Source organism: Ranitomeya variabilis, chromosome 1 (genome assembly GCF_051348905.1).
Source record: "Ranitomeya variabilis isolate aRanVar5 chromosome 1, aRanVar5.hap1, whole genome shotgun sequence".
In the NCBI taxonomy this organism is placed as follows: Eukaryota; Metazoa; Chordata; class Amphibia; order Anura; family Dendrobatidae; genus Ranitomeya; species Ranitomeya variabilis.
The window spans coordinates 90,317,448-90,340,225 of NC_135232.1; the positions used below are offsets into that span (position 1 = coordinate 90,317,448).

Here is a 22,778-nt window from a genome sequence, read left to right on the forward strand (position 1 = left end):
CTTCATAAAGAAATTTGTGCCATTTTGCTGAAGCAAAGACCTTCACCTAAACAGCTGTCTGCAAAATCTGACAGTCTCATCAGAGCTGTTCTCCTGGTTTTGGTGGCTGTCTTTGCCCCCTTCTCCTCTCCTTGCACATTCAATAAAAATAGTTTGAACACTGTTTTGCCAGACTTTGTTGACCATCTAATGTGCATTGAGGCCTCTCCTGTCCCTTGGTTGAATACGTTGAGGACATAAGGATCGGGCAATTGTTATTCAATCACTCGATTCTTCTGTTGGGCAGGGAGATAAGCATCTGTCAGTGGCGCTCTCATAGAGAGCAAGGAAAGCTTGGCTAGGCTAGTGTTCTGGCGTTTGGGACGGTGTGTCGGCAGAGATAGCGTTCACAAATGTGATAGTTCGCTTGGCAGCTGTGTAGTGTGAAAGGCCAGCTTTAGCCATCACATCGGGAAGGAGAGGAGTTTGTACTAGGCAGATCAAAGAGGAGAGAGGGAGCACAGCATTTAAGTTATTAGGGAGGGCGGACAACTTATTTGGGTGTAGATAGAGGAAAGCACTTGATCCGTTCATTAGCTGTATAAGGGAAAATCATTCCAGGAATTAAGCTGTGCTACTGTATGAGGGCAAATAAAGGCATCATCCTGAACACACAAAACCAACACCCCACATGAATTACTGGGATGGACACGTCCACAGGAGAACATTTTGAAAGTAAGATCAGGTGGTAAACTGTGTATTATGACATCTGAAAATAAGCAATCATCTCACTGCAATCATAACTAAAGGTACATGTAAAAAACATTCTTTTTTTTATGCCAAAGGTGTCTTTAGTCTATAACACTGCTTATCACGAGGCACCCACTGATCCTCTAAAATTATATTTTATAAAGTGGAAATCGCTCATGTTTTATGTCCTTTTATAATATAGGTTTATAATCTGACATGGTTTAGTAATCAGTCAGACGTTTCCTTACATCACCTATTTCCTGACTTTAAAAATGCAATTTATATTAATTGATATCGCTTGGAATCCTATTAGTTACTGGCACATCTGAAATGAATTATTAGTTCATTATGTTTCTGTCAGCCTCAATCATTCATTGCTAATTTCCCGTTCAGCTGTCCTGAGAACTCAAGGCTCAGGAAACACCTCCATGAATCGTCTTGCTGTTCTGCCTTTAATCTCTTGTATGTCCAATCGGATATAAATATTTTCCAGAATATTTTTGTTTTGTTGGAATTTGAGAATTCGAATAAAATTTGGAAAAAAATTAAAGTTCATTTTTTATTTTGAATCCTGTTAATATTCCGGGCTCCTATGTTGTTGTACGGTGTTTATTCTGTAAAAACATCTTGCTGGTGGCCGTACAGTTCACAATAATGTAAGAGGCTCCTCTCGATATTCACAGTGCATGTAGCCTAATTATATTTAATAAAGTCCAGGCACAGAGCGTGCCGACAGATGCCCACTTGACTTCCAAAGTGTTGTTTCACACAATTGCCAACGCACAGGCGCAATATTCAGTTGTGCATGGCAATAGCCGTTCTCAGTTTCTGAGTAAATAGATGAATTATTGATATCTGCTTTTGATTCATCCCATGTTTTGTGATAAATATTTTTTTAGTTCCACAGTTAGACAAAATGTATTGTTACAGAAACTCTGCAAAACTGACTTATGTCTAGTGCTGGGGATGAGGGTGCACTTTACGGAACATGGTTTCTCTCTTCGATGTTATTTTTCTTCTCCTCTAATGTCCTTTATGAGTAATAACACAGAATATCGGTGTATAGTTGACAATAATACATGAGAGCTGAATTTACTCCTTTCAGTATCATATTCCCTGAATATACCGATGTTCCTGTTGGTGATGAGTGAACGAGCTTGAAGGTGTTATCTGAGCATGCTCTGCTGCTAACTGAGGGTCTTGGGCATTATATATATAATATGTTCGAGTCCCCACGGCTGCATGTCTCGCGGCTGTTTGACAGCTGCAACACAAGGAGGAATTACCTGTTTGTTAGGCTGTCACAGCCGCTAGACATGCAGTTGCGGGGACTCGAACATAATATTCTTTACTAGTTCTTATAAAATGTCACCTTTATTTTCGACCACTCAAATGGTACTACAATACCCAATATAATGTTAGGTTTTGTTCTGGGACCACTGTTGTAACTATAATAATATATAATAATATAATAAGAATAGAGAAATAAGATATCTAATACAGATGAAGCAAATCTAGAAAGAGTTGCTGAATTCTGTTAGTTACTATGTTGAGGACAGGGGTCCAGTACAGGGCACACGACATACAACAAGGATACAATGGATCCACCCTAACTAAGTTTTCTAAGTTGCAATGTATTCTTATATAGGTAGAGAACAGTAGACCACATACTGTATATCAGTATAAAAATGTGGTGCTCATTACACAAGTAATAAAAAGTATAGCACATACATTAGAGAACGGCGGAGTACATTTCTATAGGTAGAGTGCTACAGAACATCTGTAGTACAGGTAGAAAGTCCAGTACACACAGTTCAGGTAGGGAGCACTACAGAGCAACATTATGTGTATTGTCCCCTTTTTCTTCCTGTAGTACTCACTACATGTGGTTCATGTACAGAGCACTACAGTACTTGTAGTACATGCACAAGGTGGAGGTAGATAGTACAACACACATAGTACAGATAGAAAGACGTATGGTACAACTAGTACAGCTAGAGAGCACTACAGCGCATGATGTGATAAGGTACAGTACAGGTAGGAAGCACAACAATTCATGTAGTATAGGTACAGTGAAGTACAGCACATATAGTGCCGGTAGAGATGAGTTTTGTACATGTAATGTAGAAATATTTACAGGTAGAAAAAAAATGAAAGAAATACAGTGTACGATGTGTATCACAGGTAAAGACACTTCAGTACATGTAGTATGTCATGCTGGTAACTTGCACGCCTTTTCAGCTTCATCCTACTCGCTACGTTAACCGCGCCGCTCCATCCAGTGTCAGGCCATCACACTAAACTGCTTCTGCAGCATTCCCAGCTTTGCTGCATTCCCCTGTTGCTGGAGAGTCTCCACCTGGCTATAGGGAGGCATGGCCAGACTCTGCAGGAATTTTACCCTGCTGTGTCCTGCAGAGTTTTGCTTTTATAGCCTATTCCCTCCCAGGAGGGGATGTATTAGAAGCTTCTCCACACCTTGCCTGAACTTAGGTTCCTAGTGTGCAGTCAGTCTTTATATTTTGATCCTGTGTTGCCTACCCCGACCTCGGACCATGTCTCTGTCTTTGCCCTCTGTACCTTGTGCGCTCTGTGCCTTTGGTCAGCTGCTGCAGGTCTGGGGACTATGCTGGAGTGGCACCTGCTGGCTACCCTAACAGCCAAGCCTATCTTCTCCACCTTCTGCCCCTTGAGAGTAAGCCCGGCCAGTGGTGCAGAAGGTCCACACCCACTGGCGCCACATAGTACGGGTGCAAAGAAGCACAATACAGATAGAAAACACTACAGTATATGTAGAAAGTACACTACATGTAATACAGGTGGAAAGCACTCCTGTACATGTATAAAGATGAGTGCATATAGTGCAGGCAGAAATACATTACATGTAGAGTATTACAGTACATATAATACATATAGAGGACACTGCAGTACATGTAGAACAGGTAGAAAGTACAGAACATGTAATTTGGATAGAGAGCACTACAGTGCTGCTAGTGCAGGAAGAAAAGTACAGTACATATAGTGCAGGTAGAGTGCATTACAGTACATATAGTGCAGGTAGAGTGCATTACAGTACATATCACATGGTTAGATTGCATTACAGTACATATCGTACAGGTAGAGTGCATTACAATACATATAGTGCAGGTTGAGTGCATTACAGTACATATAGTACAGGTAGAGTGCATTACAGTGCATATCACATGGTTAGATTGCATTACAGTACATATCGTACAGGTAGAGTGCATTACAATACATATAGTGCAGGTTGAGTGCATTACAGTACATATCATACGGGTAGAATGCATTACAGTGCATATAGTACAGGTAGAGTGCATTACAGTACATATAGTACAGGTAGAGTGCATTACAGTGCATATCACATGGTTAGATTGCATTACAGTACATATCGTACAGGTAGAGTGCATTACAATACATATAGTGCAGGTTGAGTGCATTACAGTACATATCATACGGGTAGAGTGCATTACAGTACATATCGTACAGGTAGAGTGCATTACAATACATATAGTGCAGGTTGCGTGCATTACAGTACATATCATACGGGTAGAGTGCATTACAGTACATATCGTACAGGTAGAGCGCCTTACAATACATATAGTGCAGGTTGAGTGCATTACAGTACATATCGTACAGGTAGAGTGCATTACAGTACATATAGTACAGGTAGAGTGCATTACCGTACATATAGTACAGGTAGAGCGCATTACAGTACATATAGTACAGGTAGAGCGCATTACAATACATATAGTGCAGGTTGAGTGCATTACAGTACATATCGTACAGGTAGAGTGCATTACAGTACATATAGTACAGGTAGAGCGCATTACAATACATATAGTGCAGGTTGAGTGCATTACAGTACATATCGTACAGGTAGAGTGCATTACAGTACATATAGTACAGGTAGAGTGCATTACAGTACATATAGTACAGGTAGAGCGCATTACAGTACATATAGTGCAGGTAGAGCGCATTACAGTACATATAGTACAGGTAGAGTGCATTACAGTACATATAGTGCAGGTAGAGCACATTACAGTACATATAGTACAGGTAGAGTGCATTACAGTACATTTAGTACAGGTAGAACGCATTACAGTACATATAGTACAGGTAGAGTGCATTACAGTACATATAGTGCAGGTAGAGTGCATTACAGTACATATAGTACAGGTAGAGCGCATTACAGTACATATAGTACAGGTAGAGTGCATTACAGTACATATAGTACAGGTAGAGCGCATTACAGTACATATAGTACAGGTAGAGTGCATTACAGTACATATAGTACAGGTAGAGTGCATTACAGTACATTTAGTACAGGTAGAGCGCATTACAGTACACATAGTGCAGGTTGAGCGCATTACCGTACATATAGTACAGGTAGAGCACATTACAGTACATATAGTGCAGGTAGAGCGCATTACAGTACATATAGTACAGGTAGAGCGCATTACAGTACATATAGTACAGGTAGAGCGCATTACAGTACATTTAGTACAGGTAGAGTGCATTACAGTACATATAGTACAGGTAGAGCGCATTACAGTACATTTAGTACAGGTAGAGCGCATTACAGTACACATAGTGCAGGTAGAGCGCATTACAGTACATATAGTACAGGTAGAGCGCATTACAGTACATATAGTACAGGTAGAGCGCATTACAGTACACATAGTGCAGGTAGAGCGCATTACAGTACATATAGTACAGGTAGAGCGCATTACAGTACATATAGTACAGGTAGAGCGCATTACAGTACATATAGTACAGGTAGAGCGCATTACAGTACATATAGTACAGGTAGAGCGCATTACAGTACATATAGTGCAGGTAGAGCGCATTACAGTACATATAGTACAGGTAGAGCGCATTACAGTACACATAGTGCAGGTAGAGTGCATTACAGTACATATAGTACAGGTAGAGCGCATTACAGTACATATAGTACAGGTAGAGCGCATTACAGTACATATAGTGCAGGTAGAGCGCATTACAGTACATATAGTACAGGTAGAGCGCATTACAGTACATATAGTACAGGTAGAGCGCATTACAGTACACAGTGCAGGTACAGTGGAGTACAATACATGTAGTACAGGTAGAGCGCATTACAGTACATATAGTACAGGTAGAGCGCATTACAGTACACAGTGCAGGTACAGTGGAGTACAATACATATAGTACAGGTAGAGCGCATTACAGTACATATAGTGCAGGTAGAGCGCATTACAGTACACAGTGCAGGTAGAGCGCATTACAGTACATATAGTACAGGTAGAGCGCATTACAGTACATATAGTACAGGTAGAGCGCATTACAGTACACAGTGCAGGTACAGTGGAGTACAATACATGTAGTACAGAGATCAGTACTATACAGCTAGTACAGGTCGAGGAACTATAGTACATCTAACTCAGTCCTGCATATTAAAAAGAAAAGAAAACCAACATGTCTACTGTCTCCATAGGTTCTTGTTTGTTTTCCCTCGTAGTCACATAAATCCAGTTAACATGACTACTAATTGTTCTGGAAATCTGAAATATAAAAAGCCTTTAATCCATTGTACTCCACAAATAATAACTAAAGAGAGGGAAAATCAAAGTAAGCCGACCTTGTCCCCAGGCAGAAGCCGGTGCCATTATTATCAGCGCCCTGACGGAATGTAAGATGGGGCTAATATCGGCCCGCTTCCCCCTGTGATGTATCCCGGGCACACCCCCACTATATAAGCCGCTCAGCCCACAATCAATATTTACCTGCGGCCCTCTGTAATGCCATTATAGCTCATGTTTAGGATTGCCATTGATATTTCCTTTGTCATGAAGAACGTGAATGTAATAATCATTACACGGGTTTATTATGTGTCTCGTATATTCATCCTGGGGAGACGGAGGAATCGCACCAGGCGCCGGACTCCATTACATTCCTAACATATCGTCCTTCCATATGTGAAGCTAAATGAAGACTGCACGGGTCATTTATATAGAGCAGATGCAGCCGTGGAGAGCGGGACCCTTCATTCACGTTTATGAGCCTGCTGACATCGCGTCTCCCCTACCCTGGTGTTATGGATGAGGGATGTCAGTGCAATATACAGGAGATGAATAAGGCAGACTTACAGGGGAACGGCAATGGAAGATCGGGGGTCGGACGCCTACATAATTCCATCATGTCTAACAATAATATGAGAAGATCACCACTAGTGATGAGCGAGCATGCCGGGATAAGGTGTTATATGAGCATGCTTGTGACCTCAGCAGGTATTTTCGGAGTGCTGGAATACTATGCTCGAGTGCCCACGGCTGTTCGACAGCCACAACATGAGCAGGAACTGCATGTTTATTAGACGATCCCTCCATATGCGGCTGCTATGTAAATACAAATTGTAATTAATTTTACGGTTTATGTTTAATCAATATTTATGTTTTTTATGTTTATTCTTTTTACTGACAGTTTTCACAGATTAACCACAGATTAACCACATATACAATTGCAAGGGTATTAACCGCCTCCTGGGTATTTTTCCACCAACCAATCCAAATAATTGTTTATTTTTTCAGTGGGAGAAGTTATCGTTTTGAGTAATATAATTAATTTTACCATAAAATTTGAAGACAGAAAAAAAAAAATCCAAGAAATGGTGAAAGAAAAAATACAATTTCTCCTTTGATTTTTGGACTTTGATTTAATGGTGTCTATTATGAAGTAAAAATGACTTGGCAATTGGATTATGCCGTTCATTATGATTATGGCAATGCCAAACTTGCGTCATTTTGTTCTTTCAATTTTAACTTTTCCCCCCCCCTGTATCTAGCTATGCAAGCGCTTATTTTTTAGTGGTGAGCTGCTGTTTTTATTGATACCAGTTTGGGATATCAGCAATTTTTTGATTGCTTTTTATTGCATGTTTTTACAGAGGTCCAGCAGCTGAAAAACCACAGTTCTGTTTTGATTTTTTTTTCTCTTTAAATCATTTACCATATGGATTGCATAATTTTATATTTTTATAGATTACATTTTTTTTAATTTTAAATGGGAAAAAAGGAGTGATTCTATTTTTTTTCCATATTTTATTTATTTATTTTTTTAATCCCTAGTGAACTAGTACCTGCAGTCCCTTAATCACTTATTCTATGAACAGCAGCATGCAGTCAAAATTAATGACCAGTCACTTTTTAAAATTCATAAGACGAATATGATGCCATGGGGGCTTTCTGTAGGCATCTGACACATTGTCCCTTGATCGCATTGTGGGGGGCCGGTTACACAACCAGCATCTATTGAGTATGGTGCAGGCTTAGCCCAGTCCACAAACCGTCACCTGACATGTGACACATCCTCAATTAAAGGGAAAACAAGGACAGATCAGACACCCTGTGATTCAAACCCTCCACCCCCCATCAGCTTTCTTCATAGCACTAGAGAATCACATCTTCTATGTAAAGGTGACTATATTTTGACAGATACATGTCAACATTAATAGTAACATACAAGAGCATTCATTTTGAAAATATATAAATGTTCTAGAAGCTAGAAATCAGAACAGCTATAAGAGCCAGTAGGGCATCTTTCAATGTTTTGAGTAAAAAAATGAATACTATTTGCAATTTACATGGTGTTTAAAGGGATTATCCAAAACCTATAATGCCCTTTATGAATATTTATCTGTAAGCCTTAACCACTTTTGTAATTTGCTTTATTAGAACATTCTATGCTATTCTCCCTATCCAGCTAATTCCTTAATGCATGTTATCAGGGGGCAGCACTGTGGTCACTTACCACACCTTCGGTAACCACTGCCCCATGATGATGTTCTGTTTCAGGGGGTGATGGAGAAGTGACTGCAAATTTTGTGGCTGCCACACTTCTTTGGTCACCATCACTACAGTCCCTGTTTATTTTGTCCCTGCTGTCTCTTTTGCCTGAAGTATGTCATCAGGGAGCGGTGATAGAAGCACTGTGAGTGACAGCAGCACCCCCCTGATGACGTACTATTTCGGGAGGTTGTGATAGAAGCTGCAGAGAAGTGGCTTCAGTGCCATCCTCCAGTGGCGACCCATGTGAGATTCCCCTGAAACAAAATGTCACAGCAAGTAAAGAAAAAAATTACAGATATAGGGATTAGCAGGATGGGGAGACGAGTAGTGAATTTTATAGTAAAGTGAATTCTAACAGTATTTATGGGTTAAAGAAAGATAGTTATAAAGGGCATTATAGGTATCAGACAACCCCTTTAACAAATTATCCAAAGAGGTGTTATGACATTTTCTAACAAGGCAGTGTGCCACCTGGTGCTCAAACTCTATAGCAAAGTGCAGAGCTATCTGATGAGCTGAAGGCTGGTGGTCACACATGCTCAGTCATGCTCCCGACAGCCAGGTCTCTGTTCACTGCAGGACATCCCAACAGCAATTCCTTTCAGGGCAGAAGGCCATTTCTATTGACTAACTACATTGAGTAGAGGATCACGCTTGTGAGAACTGGGAATAGGCGTGACCGAGCAAGTGGAACCACCAGCTCTCATCTCATCAAATGGGCCTGCACATTGTTAAGCCCTGCTCTCTTGAGCCTTATTCACACAGCCATTTTTTGTCATCGTGCTCCTACGCAGGAATACTTCTCCCTGCCCTGTCGAGTGAAGAGCAAAGTACTGCAGTGAGTATGCTCAGGAAAGGCTAAAGACCCCCGGCGCATGCGCACTGCAGTACTTTACTCTGCCCTGGTCATGGCAGAGAAGTGCGCCTGTGCAGGAGCGCAATGTCGGGGAACAGTTTGTGGATGACGTAGGATGCATCATCCACATGAGGCAAGAAGGAAGACGGCATCGGACCTACACCAGTGATGCCCATCATTCCCAAACGCCCTGTAGGTGAGTATAATATAATCTCTTTTTTTTGTTGCAGGCTGGATTGGGGCATATATACAGCATATTATAATGCTGTATATCAGGGCTGAAAGCAGCTGGCCTTACCTTATATGGACAAACCTGGTGACAGGTTCCCTTTAAGGAACCCTTCTATTAATTCGGCATGGCAAAAAGCAACCAGATGCCAGAATCTCACTCACCAAAGCCCCTTGCCCGTAATGTCTTTTCAGGCCGATTTTGTCTGGAATCTGCACAGCAGTGCAAAAACGATATTGCTGTGCTCCTGTTCGCTCCTGTTCGTTTATTACTTCTTCTAAGTGCTTCAGCGTTCGGAAACTGTGAAGTGGTAAAAACAAGAAGCGTGTTTGTTCTCCGGGTGGCTTTCGCTGGCAAGCAGCTTGTTAGTTATAGTTTAAATGATAGAAAAAAGACTCCTCAGAAATAACAGCAAAGCTACTTCATGGATAAGACACCCACATTTTATCTGAAGCAGCTTCACCTAGGAAAACCTTGGTGGGTTCACTGGTGTCTTAAGGGAGGTACCATGACTTTTTTTTTTTTTTTTTTTTTTACAAATCTGTTTATAAGTGTATCTAGTGTGAGTATATGAAATTACTCACCTACCACTGCTCTCTCCGGGATCCAGCGCTGCTCTGCTCCTCTTCTCAGTGACGTCACCGCCGCTCAGACTCTCCGAGTCACGCCGCGCTCTGCGTCACCATTGTTTTTACAATGTAAGTCTATGGCGCATCAGAACATTTTAGAAGAGACTTAGGGCTCACAGGACTTAGGCCGGCCTCACACTCAGCGTATAAAAATACGGTCTGTTTTTTACGGCCGTAATACGCAGAATAGTCCCCAAAATAGTGGTCCGTATGTCATCCGTAGGCAGGGTGTGTCAGCGTATTTTGCGCATGGCATCCTCCGTATGTAATCCGTATGGCATCCCTACTGCGATATTTTCTCGCAGGCTTGCAAAACCGACATCTAATGGATTTATGTGCTCAAATGTTCGGAAAAACATATATACAGTATATATATATATATATATATATGTCATTGAGACACATATATATATATTCTGTATTTATATTTAACTCAGCGCGATATATGTGAAAAGCCGGTAATTCAATTGCCGGCTTTTCATTTCTCCTTCCCAAACCCGACAGGATATGAGACATGGTTTACATACAGTAAACCATCTCATATCCCCCTTTTTTTTGCCTATTCCACACTACTAATGTTAGTAGTGTGTATGTGCAAAATTTGGGTGCTGTAGCTGCTAAAATAAAGGGTTAAATGGCGGAAAAAATTGGCGTGGGCTCCCGCGCAATTTTCTCCGCCAGAGTGGTAAAGCCAATGACTGAGGGCAGATATTAATAGCCTAGGGAGGTACCATGGTTATTGGCCCCACCTGGCTACAAACATCTGCCCCCAGCCACCCCAGAAAAGGCACATCTGGAAGATGCCCCTATTCTGGCACTTGGCCACTCTCTTCCCACTCCCGTGTAGCTGTGGGATATGGGGTAATGAAGGGTTAATGCCACCTTGCTATTATAAGGTGACATTAAGCCAGATTAATAATGGAGAGGCGTCAATTATGACACCTATCCATTATTAATCCAATTGTATGAAAGGGTTAAAAAACACACACACATTATTAAAAAGTATTTTAATGAAATAAACACACAGGTTGTTTTAATATTTTATTGCTCTCTCAATCCACCAGAAGACCCTCGCTTGGCAAAATAATAAACCAACAATATACATACCTTCTGATGAACTGTCAGGTCCCACGAAGTAAATCCATCTGAAGGGTTAACTCATTTTACAGGCAGGAGCTGTGCTAAAGCACTCGCTCGTGCCTGTAAACCCCGGGTGCTGAAAGGAAAGCTGGGTGATCTGTACTTACATTGAGTTGCGGTGAGGCGCCCTCTGGTGGATGAACTCATATGAACTCGAGCGTGGGAACTTTTCCAAGGCTCCAGTTCATGAGTTCATCCACCAGAGGGCGCATCACCGCAACTCAATGTAAGTACAGATCACAAAGCTTTCCTTTCAGCACCCGGGGTTACAGGCACGAGCGAGTGCTTTAGCACAGCTCCTGCCTGTAAAATGAGTTAACCCCTTCAGATGGATTTACTTCGTGGGACATGACAGATCAACAGAAGGTATGTATATTGTTGGTTTATTATTTTGCCAAGCGAGGGTCTTCTGGTGGATTGAGAGAGCAATAAAATATTAAAACAACCTGTGTGTTTATTTCATTAAAATACTTTTTAATAATGTGTGTGTGTGTTTTTTAACCTTTTCATACAATTGGATTAATAATGGATAGGTGACATAATTGACGCCTCTCCATTATTAATCTGGCTTAATGTCACCTTACAATAGCAAGGTGGCATTAACCCTTCATTACCCCATATCCCACCGCTACACGGGAGTGGGAAGAGAGTGGCCAAGTGCCAGAATAGGCGCATCTTACAGATGTGCCTTTTCTGGGGTGGCTGGGGGCTGATGTTTGTAGCCAGGGGGGGCCAATAACCATGGACCCTCTCTATGCTATTAATATCTGCCCTCAGTCACTGGCTTTACCACTCTGGCGGAGAAAATTGCGCGGGAGCCCACGCCCATTTTTTCCGCCATTTAACCCTTTATTTTAGCAGCTACAGCACCCAAATTTTGCACATACACACTACTAACATTAGTAGTGTGGAATATGCAAAAAAAAGGGGGATATGAGGTGGTTTACTGTATGTAAACCATGTCTCATATCATGTCGGGTTTGGGAAGGAGAAATGAAAAGCCGGTAATTGAATTACCAGCTTTTCTCTCTAACACTGCTGCGTATTTCTCGCAAGTCACACTGCTGGTCCGTGTGGAATCCATATTTTTCTCGCCCCCATAGACTTTCATTGGCGATTTTTTTGCGCAATACGGTGACAAACGCAGCATGCTGCGATTTTCTACGGCCGTACAAGACCGTATATTACGGATGCGTAATATACGGCAGATAGGAGTTGGGACATAGGGAATCATTGGGCCGTGTGTAATGCGAATTTTACGGACGTAGTTTATGCGCTCATACGTCCGTAAAACTCGCTAGTGTGACGCCGGCCTTAGAGTGAGGCGGATAGTGAAAAGAGCGGAGATGTCACTGAGAAGAGGAGCAGAACAGCTCTGGATCCCACAGAAAGCCGTGGTAGATGAGTATATTATTGACACGCTACATTACACACACAGAGTTCTTAATAAAAATGTCTTCATGCTCGGGCTTCTTTGACTATGTAGTGTGCACATACCCTATGGGAAGTTTTGATGCCACTTTTCTCCTCTGCAGCACGTCCTGACATCAGGTGTAAACTTTAGATGGAAAAGTTTGCGTCCTACATAAGTGAAAGTCTGGTGTAAACATTTTTACATTCTGTCTGATGTCTCTAGCTTCTTTATTAATTTTTTTTTCTGTGTCCTAATTTTTCGACAAGTTCACCTTACTTAATTGCGTGCCAAGCTTAGACTGGCACAATACATCCACATTACGGATGTGCCAAGAAGGCATTTCAAGTAAAAATAAATTGCCAGCCTTTGCTGAGAAGAGCGACTGCCTTATTTTTCTTTTCCTGCTAATAATAAATGTTTTCTTGTAAAGCTATAAAAGAACATCACTTCTTGCCAAAGCAGCTGCAAAAAATCATCACGAAGAATTAGCCAAATCAGTCAACCCATTAATTTTCTAATATATTAGATGTCAGTAATCAAAACATTTGTTGTACGGGATCCACATGGCAAGGAGTGTTTCTGTAAGATTGTGTGTACTGAACAATGATGGGCTTTGTAATGTGAAGAAAGTGGGCCTATATTTGCATTTTTTATTTAATTTGTTTTCTTCTTTTCTTTTTTTCGTGCTTTATGCTACAAGTTTTCAGCACTACTTGAGAACAAGATGGCTAACTCCGTAATACATGTACAGGTCTTGTCCTCCGGAGCTGTTCTTGCACAGTACCTACTACCCTTTTTATTTTAAAAGAGTGGGCAACCCCAAGAATGGTGATTTTTCTAAATATAAGGTGGTGGCAAAAGTGCCCATAACTCTCCCTAATGTCTCCCGAAAGGGACCAACTTTCTAGTAAAAAGTCAGGCCCGAACTTCAGGTTGTTGCAGGTCAGATTCCTGTCTTGGTGAGTGGGAACCCACAACCCTCCTTGGCCCCTGTCTCAAGGAAAGTGCGAGATCTCACTCTTCGCACTAACCCAGCGCTGCCACATCCTTTATGAAGTGATGACCAAACTGTAACCGCACTAATGATGTTACCGTTCGGTGTGAGATCTCTCGATAATCCACAAGATCTTTCACCAGAGGGACCGCGGAGGGTTGTCGGATCCTGGCATGCAGTGTGACATCCCACAACCCTCACTGATTCCTCTGGCAGTGAAGGTGCAAGAAAGGGGAAGGGGGAGTGTTAGGACTCCACTTTTCCTAGAAAGTTGGGCTCTTTCCGGGGACGTTAGGGAGTGGTTTGTGCACAGTTGACACTAACTTTCAGCATATTTAGAAAAATCTCCTGGTCTAATCTGGTGCTACCCCCTCTATTTTTTATTAAATAAGAAGGTCAGCCCTGGATTGGTTAGAGGTACTTAAATACGTGGTCTGTCTTATGACGGATGGACAGTAACATGCTACCTTTTTCTGTGATATCCATTTTTTCAACTGACCAAATGGACAGGAGTTATATTCATGAGACCGTACCCTCCGGGAATCTATCGATTTGACCAGGGGAAGCTGCAGAGAGCTACAGATCTACTACAGAAATCACAATGTGATCTCCCAGCCATTTAAACAACAGGATGCAATGCTTTTTTATATTATGCGCTACATAATTAAGAGTATCTGCTTAATTGAAGAGGGTCTTGACAGGACTCTTTCACCTTTTTTAAGGAGGATCTGTGACATGGTCAAAAGTGGCCACATTTTTGCTCTTACTTTATTCTCGCTGCTTTTCTGAGTATTTTGTTCTCTTTTTTTTTTATTTTTAAATCGGCCATAATACGTTCTAGTCAGTACTTATTTTCATCCTCTTTAATGAGGGGTGTGGCTCACAGTAGTCCTTGGGGGTGTGTCTTTATGCTGGTTTGCATATTTAACCTGTGAGCCACGCCTCCTTGGTAAAGACCATAAAAACAAAGCACTGAATAAAAAGGCCCATACCTCTGGAGCTGTATGGTGGGTTTATAAATGTTGTAGAACTCGGGAGCAGTGAGAATAAAGTAAGAGGAGAAACTGTCCACGTATGACTTGGTGAGTGGTCCTCTATAAAGGCCTCTATGATCTATAGAGCTTCATCTAGTCTTTTGTTTGCTGTTTTAGCCCCACATCTAGATACATCGGCCAAGGTAAAGTATTTTTTTTTTTTTAGCACTTAACACCTAGGTCAAATGCCCCGGCGCCCAAGGCTCTCAGGATAAGACCAGTGTCCTTGATTCTTCTCCAGCAGGCCCATGCACTGCACCATGTCTGACCTGCCTGGGTCAGAGTCCAACTTCGATCGACTTTGACAGAAAAAAAATATGTTTGACCGTAAGCTACCCCCTCCTGTTAGATATTTCCTGCAAGCGGCATAACAGTCAAATAAATATGGCTCTCGTCACCATCCGTAGCTTTCACAATCCTTTTATTCTAGTTCTTGATGGGTCGGTAAATTTCTGTAACGTACTTCATGTTCTTTTTTTTTTTTTTTGTTCTACTTTTTTTTGTAACTTTTCTAGAAAGTGAAGTAATTTAGTTTTTCATTCCTTGGGTTAATCAGGTGTAAAATGAGCTGGCATTTGGCTGCAGACACCAGAGTTTTGCTGTATGGGGCACATGAGCAAGTAATGTAATATTTATTCAGCACTGTGCTTTACACGGTTCAGTGTTTTACTCACCATATCTTTATGGTATCTGGTCTGCAACCTGCCTCTAGCTCTCCAGTGCTTAGTCATTGAAGTAGCATTGATGAGCCCTTAAGGGAGCAGCAAGCATCTACAGAAGTTTCCTTCAGTATGCGATTTCCATTTTTAGGCTCAAGCTTGCACATATTGTATAATAATGCGTGCTGAAGTCCCTTGGAAAAAAAACTGAAACCGAGAATATAAAGTAAAGTTTTCACCATGGTGAATTCTGCATAACTGCAGTATTGAACGACCAGCAATTACTTATGTATGGAGAGGTAGGTAGACAGACAAAGTTAAAGGGAACTTGTCAAGAGATTCCCGAACCACAGGCAGCATGAAGTAGACACTGGTTGGTCAGCAGTAAATGACTGTTCAGAGCAGGCTCAGAAACGTGTAGAGTTAATAAAAATCATACCTCTAGTGTCTAGTTCCATTAACACATTTGCATGAAATTTTTCTTAATTCATATATGCTAATGAGGTTCTCGGTGCACACTTGGCCAAACAATCCAGCTATGGCTTTATATGAGCCAGAGGAAGGTGGAGATAGATGGAAGACAAGTACAGTAGATGGGAAGGTGCACTGAACTGTTTGGCCACACCAAGGGTGCACCGACCGTCTCATTAGCATATGCGAATAAAGAACAATTTCTGTCAATCACAGCTATGGATATGGGCACTAAGGCACAAATTATCAACTAATACCTACTAATATATGTATTTTTTCATTTTATAGCTTGCAGCAAGGACCTAGTGTGAGAAAATAGGAGCTTTGTCCGTGTAGGGTGCTCTTAACTAGTGCAGGACAAGCCCACCTTATCTAATAGTAGGGGCATGACCAATAGCCTGCACGCCGGCATGGTGCACTACACGTATCTGTGTGACTGGTGCCCTATAGAAGTCTTATCTGTGCGCGTTTATGATGAGAAGTAGTGATGAGCGCAAGCGCTTGATACTCGAGTTTGCCGAGAGTGCTCGCGTATGCACCAAGTATGGCGGTTGAATAGCGGCCCCCAGAATCTGTGTTGTAAGAGGGTCGTTGGCATCCCAGTCCAATGCTGCTTATACAGAATAAAAATGTCCACCACCAGCTGACAATCCATTCTGTATGGGGAGCACTGACTGATTCCAGATGATGTTGAGAGATTGAAGGCAAACTCCTGGTCCTTGTATTGGGGTCCTACAGAGGTCCATTCCTCTCCCCCCATAGTGAAGACAGAAACACTTGGCAGACACAAGCGCTCATGTGTATCGGGGACCGTGTGGGCACCTTCAGGCCGACACTTGCTTCACACCCACAGTACGTCCACCAGACTTTTTTTCTTTTGCCTGACATGGCAAGCTGCGAACATTCACTTTTCTAAACCGTCCTGTTGTACAGCCATGATTGCGAGAAAGCCCAATGTCACGGAAGGTTGATTACTTCTAATCTCCATTGTTTGCCGCCTGTATTGTTTTAGCCGACCGTTATCACCAACGTTAATTACACGGATTTCGCCGCTATCTTGTGTAGATTCTGTCTGTAATGATGGAGGGCATACTCAGAAGACCAAGCTGGAAAGAAATAATTATAGGCAAGCTGGATGTAAGTTTGTCTTCCTACTACCTGCAGCACATGATTGGCAGCTTCTGAGGTAAAACTCATTTTAGAAGTAAAGAATTCTATTTCCAGATATCATCAATTTCCTTTGTATAACACAAAGCAGCAGTAATAGCCGCAGAACCTTGCAGTAATATGGAGATTATCTGGGAAGCTGACACCATTTCTTATTAGTAATTATCTCTCAATTAAAATTCTCTCTTGTGGAATTTTTTTTAATTTTCTTTCCCTTCTTTTCCCTTACTTGAAATGTGATTTTGCTATTACTGCATGGCTGATAGTGGTGCAGAAGCCCTCTGGAGACATCCTCGGACAGTCTTTATACAGACTGACTTTAATGGCCTCCTATGACGGGCCAAAAAAGGAAAGTCGGACAGTTGTGGCACTACATATACGTGGAGATCCAAAAACTGGACTCAAGATGTGCGCCTTTCCTTAAAAAAATCGCTAAAAGTCCTTTAGTGGACATCCTCTGAGGGGCTTATGTGTTTCAGGTAAAGCTGAGTGTGTCACCTAAATGTGCTTACATGGAGTTCTCCACATAGATCACCCAGTCTGATTAAAGGGAACCTGTCATGCTGACAGTGTGATCTGATCTGCAGGCAGGAGGATATGGAGCAGATCAGGATGATGTACATATTTGTGGGAAAAGTTTTAGTAAAACTTGCATTTCAGTCATTGAAATCCCTGGCGTTTGCTTGTATAAGAGTCCAGTGGGCGGGCCCATTCAGTGATTGACAGTCTTTTCTGTAGGTACTCCCACTGGACTCAAATGAATGCAGATATCAGGGATTTCAATGAATAAAATACAACTAAGGGCTCGCTCACACTAGCATATAACACGGCTGAGTGCTGTTTGGTGTTTTATAACACTCTGCCCAGTATTATACTATGGGGCCGTGCAGATCTGGGATTTTTTTGCATGAGAAAACAATCGCAGCAGGCCGTGAGTGGCTCCGTTATTCTGACTATGTGTATCCATACAAGACTATGGGTGCGTGGGAAACATTGGACTGCACTCAGATGACATCCGAGTGCAATCCAACATCCGCTGACTCAGACCATGGAAAAATTAAGTTCTTCATCACAGTAAGATGACACTTGGATCAAACATCGAGTGACAGCATAATTGACCCGATTCTCTTGCATGAGAGGATATACGCTGGTGTGCTCGAGCCCTGATTCTGAGCCTTTTCCAATAAACCTATATATCATTCTGCTTGGCTTCCGATGGTGTACACAGATCGGCTTCATGTACAATGTGACAGGTTCCAGTTATAGACAAATGTGCAGTAATGCGCTCCTTAAAGGTCCACTCCCACAACGGCATTTTATTTTATTGCCCACTCTGTTGGCAATAGATCGTAGTGAATGTGTCAAAATACTTGCTCATCGCTGTCTTCTGCCGTTTCCAGCGCTGCTCCGGTCCTCTTCTCCATCACATGACTCCTCGTTTGAACCTCATTGAGAAGGTGACCTTCTGTCCACACAGAAGACACAGTGTGAACCTGCAGGTCAGAATTGTGGTCTCGTAATCCGGGAGAGGACTGGAGCAAGGCTGCAAATGGCTGAAGACAGAGATCAGTATTTTATTGTACTCCCTGCATGCACATTACTAACTGCTAACCAAAGGGACAATAAAAAAGAAAAAACACTGGAGTGGTCCGTAACTGCTGCTTAGCCATGGAGATTTTAGAGTTTGAGTCTAGGAGACCTGGTTGGCAATCTAATATGGCCGCCAGCTTCCCATAAACAGCTGTCTCAATACAACTAGCCAACCGGATGGTTTTATTATTCAACTCTATGATTCTTCCTGTTTGTGCTGACCTTCGTAGGGTGCAGACAGGGAAACCTGCCTGGACCATGACTGATGCTTCTGGAAGATCTGGGCTGTTTTCAGGCGTGAACTATAGTAATAGGTTGCATAACACTGATTTAGGAAGATGTAAGTATTGCGTTTTAGCTAGAAAACCTTCTTTAACTCCAGAATGGCAGTAAGCGGGAGAAAATTAAGGTTTTTCTTTTTTAATAATCAACAGTATGTGTCTGATAATCATCAAGTTGTTGGAGTGTAGCGAGCCACGTTCTTTAGTGCATTTGTGTGAAACCCCTTAAATCATTGTTCTCCACCTTCCAATCCACACGCTGGTCTTTTCTGATGACGGACTCTATGTGACCACCTACTATCTTATTTCTATGGGATAGAGGTGGTCTCCAGACCTTTGTTGCGAGTGTTAAGGCAGTACAAGCTGCTGGCAGCCTTCTCTGTATTCTTTAAACCGTTTATTAGTGTCGTCAAGTGCAACTTGTATACTTGAAGAATGGAAAATATTTCATTTATAGCCATCGATAATGGCGCGGAATATAGAGCGTTTTCAGCACTATTGAACTCATCTTCGCCCTACAGCAGCGAGGCAGGATGAAAAGGCAATATAGATTGATTGTGGAGATTTGCAGTTGATTCTGTGCGCTAACCCTGGGATGCTGCAAACATATTTTTTTTCTATTCTTAGTAAAAGAATTTGATGAATGCAGACGCCGATATAAAGCATGAAAATCTGTAATATAGATCTTTAGCATAAGAGAATGAAAGCTTTGCAGAACTACTGCTCCTGGCGGTAGAGGTAGCAGCCGGACTCCCATTAGCAGGGAGGTATCGTCAACCATCTTTATTTGCTTAGTTTTTGCTTTCATAGTTTTTTTTTATAGTTCTTCTTTTTTATTGTTTTTTTTATAGCACTTTATTTTTTTAGGTGAATATAAATGAAATCAGAAGATGAGTTGCCGTCATTTCCAGGCCCACAGCCTGTGCTTCATATGACCTTTACGTCTGCATAACTTTCACTGGGAAATCTTCCTAATGCAGTTGTTAAATCTTTATGTACAGTTCCTCCCAAAATATAAAATCTAGTTCCCCGTCAGTCCACAGCGACTTGTAAGGCATCATGCACACAACTTTGCTTCCATGTGTGGCACCATATTGACGCCCTCCTAGAATCAATCCTTGTGGAGGACAATTTGTTTTTAACTGTCCTCCGATGGAGCATGCTCCTGTTGGTTTCAGTATGAGAAATGTTCATATATGAAGGCACATAAACCAATGTGGGTACCAAATTACTGCTTCCTGCGACTTGGAAATGGTGCAGAGTTGTAATCCGGCCATGTACAAGAGCCTTAAAGGGGTTGTCCACTACTGGGATACCCTTTCTTGATCAAAATGTTTGGCCCCCATAAAATAATACAGCCTATACTGTCCTCCAGAGTTGGCGCCATTCCCGCAGTGTCAGCACTCGCTCTCCCCGGGGCTCTCATGCGGTGTTGTGACATGTGACGCCGTCGCCCGATCAGAGGAAGAGGCAGCCAGGGCTGCAGCTGATCCCGGACTTCCTTTTCAGGTTTCTTTTGTCCAAAGGCGGAGACATTGACGCTAGCACTGATTGGGCGCTGGGGTCACATGTCACAACTAGTGATGTGCGAATATACTTGTTACTTGAAATTTCTCGCGCACGCTTGGGGGTCCTCCGAGTACTTTTTAATACTCGGAGATTTAGTTTTTCTTGCTGCAGCTGAATGATTTACAGCTATTAGCCAGCTTGATTACATGTGGGGATTCACTAGCAACCAGGCAACCCCCACATGTACTTATGCGGGCTAACAGATGTAAATCATTCAGCTGTGGCAAGAAAAACTAAATCTCCGAGCACTAAAAAATACTCGGAGGACCCCCGAGCGTGCTCAAGAAATCTCAAGTAACGAGTATATTCGCTCATCACTAGTCACAACACTGCATGAGAGCCCCAGGGAGAGCAAGGGCAGAAAGCGCGGGAACGGCGCCAACACAGGAGGTGAGTATAAGTTTTATTATTTTAGCGGGGCCAAGCGAGATGTATGACAAGAAGGTGTCCAAGTAATGGACAACTTCTTTCAGGTAACGTTATATGATTAAGAAAATGGGAGAAGTATCGGAAATTTTGGTAAGAATTGTTTGATGGCAGGAAAGATCACCTTTTCTTTATCCAAGTAAAAAAATCCACAATTTATATTTGTTTGCTCCGTAAGGCAATAATCCATCACCGCAGCAGAATCATACAATGCGAACACAGAGCAAAATAAAAATGGTGGAATGATTTCCATGTTCAAGGTCCCCGAATCGTAAAGTAAAGGGCTACAAGTAATCTATGAGCGGTGTTAACCACTCAAAACATCTGATGGCGCTATACAGAGGAAACCCATGTGCTGACGCCTTCAGGGATTCAATCGCGAAGACCCAACTGGAGACAACTCTTCATTTGTAATGCCCAGGCCTCTCTGACCTCAACACTCCCAAGCCTGGGGCTGTCTATATGTACGAATGTGCCAAGGCCACCATAGCTAGAGATACTCACAGACGCTATTCTAGATAAGAGAAGGGGGCTCTGAAAGGCAATCTACCTCAATTAACTCTGGATCTTTTAATACAGAAGTTAAAACTGTGTAAGGCTACTTTCACACTAGCGTCGTACGACGCACGACGAATTGCGTCGTTGCGACGTACCGACGCTAGCAGTGAATGCGCCGCACAACGGGGGCAGCGGATGCTGTTTTTCAACGCATCCGCTGCCCCATTGTGAGGTGCGGGGAGGCGGGGGCGGAGTTCCGGCCGCGCATCCACGGTCGGAAAAGACGGGAACGACGCACCAAAAACGTTACAAGCAACGTTTTTTGGTGGCGACGGTCCGACGCAACACGACGCAACCGTCGCACGATGGTTGCGACGTGTGGCAATGCGTCGCACTGCATCGCTAATGCAAGTCAATGGAGAAAAAACGCATCCTGCAAGCACTTTTGCAGGATGCGTTTTTTGAACAAAACGACGTATAGCGACGTGCAGTGCACGACGCTAGTGTGAAAGTAGCCTAAGGCTCTGTTCACACATTGCATTTTTTGCTTTTTTTTTTTAATCCAAATCAAAAGCAGCTTTTTAAAATACCAGCAAAAGCTATGAGATTTCAGAAATCTCATGCACACGCTTTGTGTTTTTTTCCTGACTGAATTGGAAAAGTGCTGATTTTTTTTTAAACTGCAGCATGTCACTTCTTGCGTTTTTTTCACCCATAGAAAATAACGAGTAAGTGCTAAAAAGCAGCAAAAGTGTTGGCATCAGTTCTTGTAGCATTTTTAGTGTAAAAAAGCAGGTACAGAAGATGTGAAACCCATTTATTTTTGTGATTTTCTCAAGTTTAAACCAAAATGTCTCACCTGAGTAAGGCAGATAGGATTAGCACAGTTTAATTATATGTATGCAAATAAACATTACTTGACCAACTCAATGGCCGACCAATGTGTGAAAGTAAAGAATGACTGACCAATGTGTGAAAAAGAATACCTGACCAACTCAATGGCCAACCAATGTGTGAAAGTTAAGAATGAGTGACCAATGTGTGAAATTGAACAATACTTGACCAACTCAATAGCCCACTAATGTGTGAAAGTAAAGAATGACTGACCAATGTGCGAAAAACAACAACACCTGACCAACTCAGTAGTCGACTAATGTGTGAACGTTAAGAATGACTGACCAATGTGCGAAAAACAACAACACCTGACCAACTCAGTAGTCGACTAATGTGTGAACGTTAAGAATGACT

General features: G+C 42.1%; 1 protein-coding gene across 4 annotated transcripts in view; it reads left to right on the forward strand.

Moving 5' to 3' along the window:
* The window catches only part of IPO11 (importin 11), a 518,704-nt gene that overhangs the window by 245,291 nt on the left and 250,635 nt on the right, over positions 1–22,778 (forward strand). The window lies entirely within an intron of this gene.